Raw genomic sequence first — 7,910 nt, forward strand, 5'->3', positions numbered from 1 at the left:
TCTCTTGTCTCTCTGTTTGACCTGTATCCAAATCTGACCCCTTGCTACTGTTAGAACATGGTCCCACACCTTCAGGCCACACCCCAGACTTCCAGGAAGCCCTTTCTCTGGGAGAACTAAAAAGTTACATTTCTGTGGCTCTAACAACAGCCCCTGATTTCTGGTTCTACCCAGTACCATGCTCCTTGTCACACATATCATGCTGAACCACATCATGTGATGCGAAACTTCCCACCGCCACTAAAAGGTTACAAAATGTTAGCTCTTTTCTTTCTCCTGGGGATTAGGTTGGGGACTCTTCTTGGGGACTGATGAAGGTGGCTTTGGAGGCTCCTCTGTTCCATCCCCTTCATGGCAGTGATTGCTCCCTTTTTCTCTCTTTCCCTCTTTGGCTCCCTCCTTCTTTCTCTCTCTCCCCTCCCTCCCTCTCTCCCCATTCCTATCTCTCGTCTCTTATCTTTAACTCTTAATGAATCCCCTCTCCAGGCTTTAAAGGGAAGCCTGAAGTGGGACTTTCTGGTTTTGTTGGGGGCACTCACTTGTGTCGTGGATGTTTTTCCGGAAGCTGCCTGGTGAAAGGGCATGTGATGGTTTGCTGGAGTGGACATTTGAGAGAACACGTGATGGTTGGGAAGAGTACACGTATAATCCGGCAGACAGTGGACGATGCTCTGGCATTGGTTCACCTTGCCGGTCCTTGTTGGACTTCTCTGACACTGGTCTTCACTGACGACCAGTGTTGTCACGACCAGTGTTGTGTTGGCTCGCCTCACTTTCTTTTCTGATCTTTGCTTGTGGTGACTTTGTGGAGAGAAGGCACCACAGAACTTCTGACAGTGCTCCAGCGGCTTCTTGCTGCTTTAGCAGACTTGTGCCGACATGCTGAGCCTAGAGGTTTCTTCTGGATAAGGCTGCTGCTGCTGCTGATTCGTGTTTGGTGTTTTGCTAGTGGACTGGATTGCAGACAATAAAGATTGGAATGGCTCCCAAAGAACTACTTCTAAACAGATCCCCCTTGTCCTATTAGCCATCTTCCTCCCCTACCTTTGGTTGGTGGGCTAATAGGGAGGTTGAAGCATTTAAGAACCATTGTTAAAGTAGGTTTTAAAAAATATAGGCCTGCAGAAGCTTCTTTTTCCTCTTTAAGTGCTGGTTACATTCATATTCTTCGTGGGTTACAATGTTTCTGTCTAATGCTCTCCCTCCTGCCTTGAGGTCTTTGTTCTAATAAACTTCATCTCCAAAGGGAATTACAAATCATAAATAAGTTCCTTTCCAGGCCGAGCCTTTGCTATTATGCTTTCATTATATTTAATATAATGCCACGTGCACTGTTACACAGTGGTTTCCAGCATGAATTACGCTCCCTCGCCTGCATCATTGTAATATCCTCTTAATATCTCTCTGTGCTCTTGTTTCCCTGTAATCTATTCCATCTGCAGAGACAGACTCCTCCTGTCAACACCCAGCCGAGACCAGGGACTCTCCAATGGCTTTCGTTTATGTAGGAAATAGCAGAGTCCCTGCAACATTAGAAAGGCCACGCTGGCCATTCCAACCATGGGCCTCGTGCCCATTCGCTCCAGCCATAGTGAACTCAGACACTTTCCTGAGCATTCCAGGTGTTTAGCCACAAGAGCCTTTGCAGTTCTGTTCTGTTTGTTTACAAGCTTCTTCCCCAAGTGTCTGTGTGACTTACCTTCTGATCTCTTTTAAATATTCTTCAAACAACTGGCTTTACCATTTTCTTTCTAATTGTATCAACCCTCCACCTCCCAAGCCCCTACCTGTTGTTACTTCTCCATACAAAGTTAAGTGGTTTTTTTCTCCCCAATGTCCATTAGTACCATCTAAAACAACATCCAATATATTTCCTTTTTGTCTCTTACTTCCGCAAATGTGTTTTACAAGAGCAGGAAATTTGTTTTGTTTTGTTTTCTTTCAGCTGTGGGTATACCTAGAATGGTGTATGGCATCTGCCCTCTATTTAAGTAAATTTACTCTATTAGGTGAGAGATGCAAGTGGAGAGCTACTTTCTAAGTATAAAGATTTTCAAGGAGCTATTTGATTATTTTCATACATGTTCTGCGGAATCCAGAAGAGGGTGGTCAGATCCCTCAGTGCTGAGTTACAAACAGCCGTGAGCTACCCAGTGTGGTCCCTGACGACCAGACTCAGGCTTTTTACAAGAGCAGCCAGTGCCCTTAACCTGTGAGCCATCTCTCCAGCCACCTACGAAAAGGTTTATTAGAAACCAACCCCGAAGAAGGGAACTGGAGATTTCACAATTTACAAGTTGAAAACTTCAGCAGGAACAAGGAAACACAGAGGCTACTAAACTGGGTGTTCTAGAGAAGCTTCCACTCGCCATCGAGCGAATTTTGGAGAGAATTAATGCTCCCAATAAGAACCCAAGCTCTAAGCCATTGTCCCAGCTCTGGCAATGGACTTTGTTAAGAGCACAATTGCTCCAGTCTGCCTACGTGGGTCTGTATTTTCCACGCAGTGCTGATAGGAGTTGGTACTAATTTGGAGGTTTTCCCACCACCTTTAACACGCTATCTATGCTTATTTTCAAAATTCCCGTTAGCTCCTAGACCCAATTTTTATTTCTAAGCGCTATTTTAAGTTAGCAAAACCTAAAAAAAAAAAAAAAAAAGGAAAAGAATTTTGAGCCGTTAACTGGAATTTAAAGTAAGTTTTCTTCAAATGTAGATAGAATTATCTTAATGATACAAAATGGCTCTGCTATAAATAATCTTCAAAGGGATTTATATTAAAAAGCTTTTAGGTAATTAAGGCCAATTTGCGACATTGTTTTTCAATCAGGGAAGATTTTTGACTGAGGCTGAGAACAGACTGAAGAGGTTGCTGGCTGATGCTTCTCTGATTGTGCAGGCCCAACCCAGAGCCCTCGCTACATTGTAGATGTCATTTGTCCCCAGGGACCCATGTGGTAAAGAGCTGGTCCTCACAGTGACACTTACAGGATGGTATCTCGTGGGAGATTCCATAGATTATTAAGATCGTGTCCAGAAGGAAGTCACGTGATCCTGAGCCCTTCCTCTTCCCTTTTGCTCCTTGCTTCATGACGTCAGAGGCCTTGCTCTACCGTGAATTTCTGCTGTGATGGAGCAAGCCCTTCTGCCTCACCAGAAGACCAAAAGCAATGAAGCCAATCAACCCAGACTGGAAGAACTCTTGTGCTAATTTGCCTTCTGTGGCTGTGACAAACATCATGGCCAAAATCAACTTGGAGAGGATAGGGTTTATTTGTCTTAGATTTTGTAAGCATAATTTTTAAAGTGAATTTAAATGCACTTTATTTTTAGACAACCCGAATGACATGTTGGTTTTTTTTTTCCTTAAAAAAAAAAAAAAAATGGGGCTGGGGATTTAGCTCAGTGGTAGAGCGCTTACCTAGGAAGCGAAGGCCCTGGTTCGGTCCCCAGCTCAAAAAAAAAAAAAAGAACAAAAAAAAAAAATGCCTCCACTCCAAATAAGTCACGGTCAAAATAAAAGCTCAAGATGACATCAGTCCCATTTGTCCTAAGTCCTGGTGTTGTATGGATGGTAAGCAGCAGCCAATTATGGGTGACAGGCGATAGATCCAATTTGTTAACATTTTTCCATCTCTAAGCCATCCTTAAAGAAAATCATACCTAGCAACCGCAAGGCCCTGGGTTCGGTCCCCAGCTCCGGAAAAAAAAAAAGAAAAGAAAAGAAAATCATGAATGGAGTCACACCATCTTCACGGTAGTCCAGGAGAGCAACCATGCCATCTGGATTCATGTTTTCACCGATAAAAAAACTGGTAGTTATTGAAATTAGCAAGGATGTGCTTAATTTGCTCTGCAGCTCCAGTCATAAAAGGCTTTACCCTTTCTGGCTTTCTGTTCTTCAAGTTTGCCCTTGAGTGATTTCATGCAGTCTTTGATGTACTTTTTGTAGGCCTCTTTTGTGAAGCTGGCTTCTCGTAAGTGATGGTTCATGACAATGTCAACACCGGTGACTACTGTGCTTTCGGTACGGCCGCCCTCTGGACCTTCAGCAGAAACATTTCCACCAATGAGTGAATCATCGATGGCACCCTCTGTTCTACTGACCATCTTGCCCTCCACCTCCAGGCACAGCCTGTCCGTGATCTCCCAGATCTTGTAGATGTCAGAGAACAGCTCGTCATGGCTGATGAGGTCCCAGTAGATGATCATGGTGACAGCTGGGGACAGTGGCACTAGCCTGACAGCTCGGAGCGAGCTCGGTGCAGCCGGAGTAGCGCTTGGGGGGTGGGGGGAAAGGGGGCGAAAAAGTGGGCATAATTTTTTATGGCACAAATTTGAATAAGGAGTCAACCTCTCCTCTAGCCCACCACCCAGCAGAGGTAGTGGAAGAGAAAAGTTATTAAGATGTGGGGGAAGCTGACCTGTTCAGCAATAGTTCTTTGGGGGTGAGCTCATTCTCCTTCAGTAGCAGTTCAGTCCTGTAGCAAACAGCAAATACAATTCTGCAACTACAGACCAGTCCTCTAGGCAGGCAGACACCAGGCATGAACCAGCAGCTACAGTTTCAATCCTGAAGAAACTGCAAGGTTCAGCAGTTGCCTTGAGGCAGGGTCTGCTTCAGGAAGACAATTCTGTGTCTGCCTTAGGGAGACGTCCTTTCACCTGTGTGCCCCAGCGAAGCATCATTTGGAATAACTAACTTTCCAAAGAAACCAAGACATTTCCACTTCAGAAACGATAACGCACCATTGACAGAATCCAAGACGGGAATCCAAGGCAGGAACCTGGAGGGACCATTGCTTACTGGCTCACCTTCTGAGCCTTACTCAGCCTGCTTTCTTATACCGCCCAAGATTGCTAGGGGATGGTATCACCCAGAGTGGGCTGGGCCCACCCATATGAGTCATAAATCAATAAAATGGCCCCCCACACATGCCCACAGGCCAGAACGATGGAAGTAATTTCTCAACTGATAGTCCCTCCTCCAAGATGACTCTAGTTTGTGTCAGGTTGACCGAAATTAACATACACAGTGTCTAGAACTTTAAGCCAAAATAAACCTCTTCTCTGGAAAGTTAGTTATTTCAAATCTTGTTATATAGTAACTGACAGTTGACTTACACAGACAGGGAGGACCATTCGCTAGCCTGAGTCTCACCACACAGATCAGGAAGCTAGAACTCCTCCCCTTTGCTGAGCAGGTGAACCATGGTCTTAGTTCCACTAGAATAAAAGACCTTGAGAGCAGTTCACCACTCTGTGTACTACTTAGAGTTTAATATTGAAATGTGAGAAATTATGAGAAGTAAGAGGCCAAGCTGCTTTTTAAAAGATTGATTGATTGATTGATTGATGTATATAAGTGCTCTATAAGCCTGCATGACAGAAAAGGGCATCAGATCCCATTATAGATGGTTGTGAGCCACCATGTGGTTTCTGGGATTCGAACTCAGGACCTCTGGAAGAGCAGCCTGTGCTCTTAACTGATGAGGCACCTCTCTAGTCCTAAATTATCCCTTTTAGCAAAACTAACTTTAAAATTTTTTAAATATGGATTGGGGTATAGTTTAATAGAATACCTTCCTACCAGTCACAGGTCACTGGATTTGGTCCCCAACACCACAGAGACAAAAAAAAAACATAACTTCTTTTCCCTTCAGTTTTTTTTTTTTAATGTGAGGTGTAACAGAAATGTAGGGAAACACATAAAACCAATATAAGATACAACTTAAGAAGTCATTGTAGTGTGTCTATCTGTGATGGACAGTTTTATGCCATCTGGACACAGGCTAAAGTCACTTGAGAGGCAGGAACCTCTATTAAGTAAATGTCTCTGTAAGATCAGACTTCAGGCCAACCTGTAAGAATTCTCTTAATTAGTGATTGACTGCAAAGGCCGAACACATGGTGGGTGGTGCCTGGGCTGGTGGTCCTGGGTTCTAGAGGAAGCAAACTGAGCAAGACACAGGGAGCAAGCAGTAAGCAGCACCCCTCCATGGCCTCTGCATCAGCTCCTGCCTCCAGATTCCTGTCCTGCTTGAGTTCCTGTCTTGACATACTTTGATGGTGAGCAATGAGGTGGAAGCCTAAACCCTTTCCCCGCAATTTGCTTTTGGTCATGGCGTTTCATCACAGCAACAGTGACCCTGACGGAGACTCTGTCCAAGAAATTACGAGTTTTAGGGCGAGAAACAAATGATGGCCCTTACCCCCACGCCTCGTTTCCCTCTTCAAAACTACAGTTCCTTTCCTTATCCTGGCATGGGTACAGTGCAACCCTTTGCTTTGTATTGGAGTTACACCCTCTGAATTCGCACCCTAAAGAACACATAGCCAGACTTCCGTATCCTTAGATAGACTCTGCATAGACTGCATTTAAAAAAAGAAAAAATAAAAGCTGATTTTGTACTGAGCAGCTCTCAGGCTTTCTGTTACTGCTCCCTACGAAGAGGATGCAAGAACGTCCCCAAGCGTCTGATACATTTGAGAGATGATTTAGGGTGCTCAAGAGAATATGCACGAGTCACATGCACGTAAAACGTCATTTTATGCACTCAGGTTCAACACCTGTGGATTGGGGAAACTCCCGCAGATACTGAGGTATGACTATATTTCTCTTAGTCCTTTTGTGAGAGAGATTCATGACTTTCTCATCACTGTAGATGCTTTTACATTGACTTTAACTGACCGAGGAAGCCGCTGTCTCTCCCTAGCTTGTTAGGAATTTTATTGTGCATCTGTGTTTATTTCTGATGTCTTTTGCTAATCCACGTGAGGTTGCTTCCCGGGGCCGTGTGTGTTTCCGCTGCTGTGACCAGATGCCTGGATAAGGCAGCTTTAGGAAGGAAAGGGTTATTTTGGCTCCGCTGGCAAGCACAGACATGGCGTCAGGAGCCGAGGCGCATGCTCACATTGTGCCCGCAGGAAGCAGACACATGAATGGAAGGTGCTCTGCTCCTGTTCTTTTTATTCTGTCGCTCCCTGCCCAGAGGTTGGTGTCATCCACATGCCTGGAGGTCTGTGTCCATGGCGATTCTAAATCTAGTCACACTGATACGGAGAATTAACCGTCCCAGTCTGTTAATATGGCGGATGTACTTGAGTGACTTAAATACTAAACCAATGTCTCAGTCCTGGCACGAGCTCGTTTGGTCGTTTTGATTATAAGTTGACCTGTATCGACTTGAGAACCCTGCAGGGTGCCCACGATAAACGTTGCTCCTTGCTATGTTTGAGAAAGTGTTTCCAGGTGAGTCCCTTTACGGTTCCAGCTCTTTTCTTTGTGCCAAATGCTTTCCGTCCTCGTAGTTTTACCTGGCTTGTAGTTTACATTACTTTTTGCAGTCGGTTTCAGTGCATAGTTGACGCTTGGTCAGCTAGCGCATCAGACCCCGCCTCTTAGCTGGGTTTAGACTAAGCAGCGCGATGGTTGCGGACTGTGTCCAGCCCACTAATGTTCCTATGACTGAGTTTCTGTGAGAGCACAGGGCACCTGTTTCTTTGTTCTTCAGTGGAAGAATTCGGTGGCTGTGACAGCATGTATGGCTTCAAAGCCTAGAAGATTTACTACTTGGCCTTTTATAGAAAATAAAAACCTTACCTTCTTGTTTAGCGGTTTGTAACTATTGTTTGGTTTGGGTTAGTGCTGCTGTTTGAACATTATGTTCTCTTTATTCCCTTTTTATCTGGTCTCTGTGCCCCCCTTCCGCATTCTTTGGGGGATGTTGAACATTTTGCTGTGTTCCATTTTATTATGTTTTCTTTTTCTTTCTTTCTTTTTCTTTTTTTCTTTTTTGGTAATGGTAACAGAATTCATGGCCTCATGTGTGCTAAGTGGTCCGTGCCATTTAGCCACACCACTACACCCTCCCCCTTTAAATTGATAACGCTATATATTTTAACCCTTT

General features: G+C 44.5%; 1 pseudogene; it reads right to left on the reverse strand.

The window, feature by feature from the left end:
* Positions 1-3,722: 3,722 nt before the first annotated feature.
* LOC116890227 lies at positions 3,723-4,212 on the reverse strand (annotated as a pseudogene).
* Between the last annotated feature and the right edge of the window lie 3,698 nt (positions 4,213-7,910).

Source organism: Rattus rattus, chromosome 1, assembly GCF_011064425.1.
Source record: "Rattus rattus isolate New Zealand chromosome 1, Rrattus_CSIRO_v1, whole genome shotgun sequence".
Taxonomy (NCBI): Eukaryota; Metazoa; Chordata; class Mammalia; order Rodentia; family Muridae; genus Rattus; species Rattus rattus.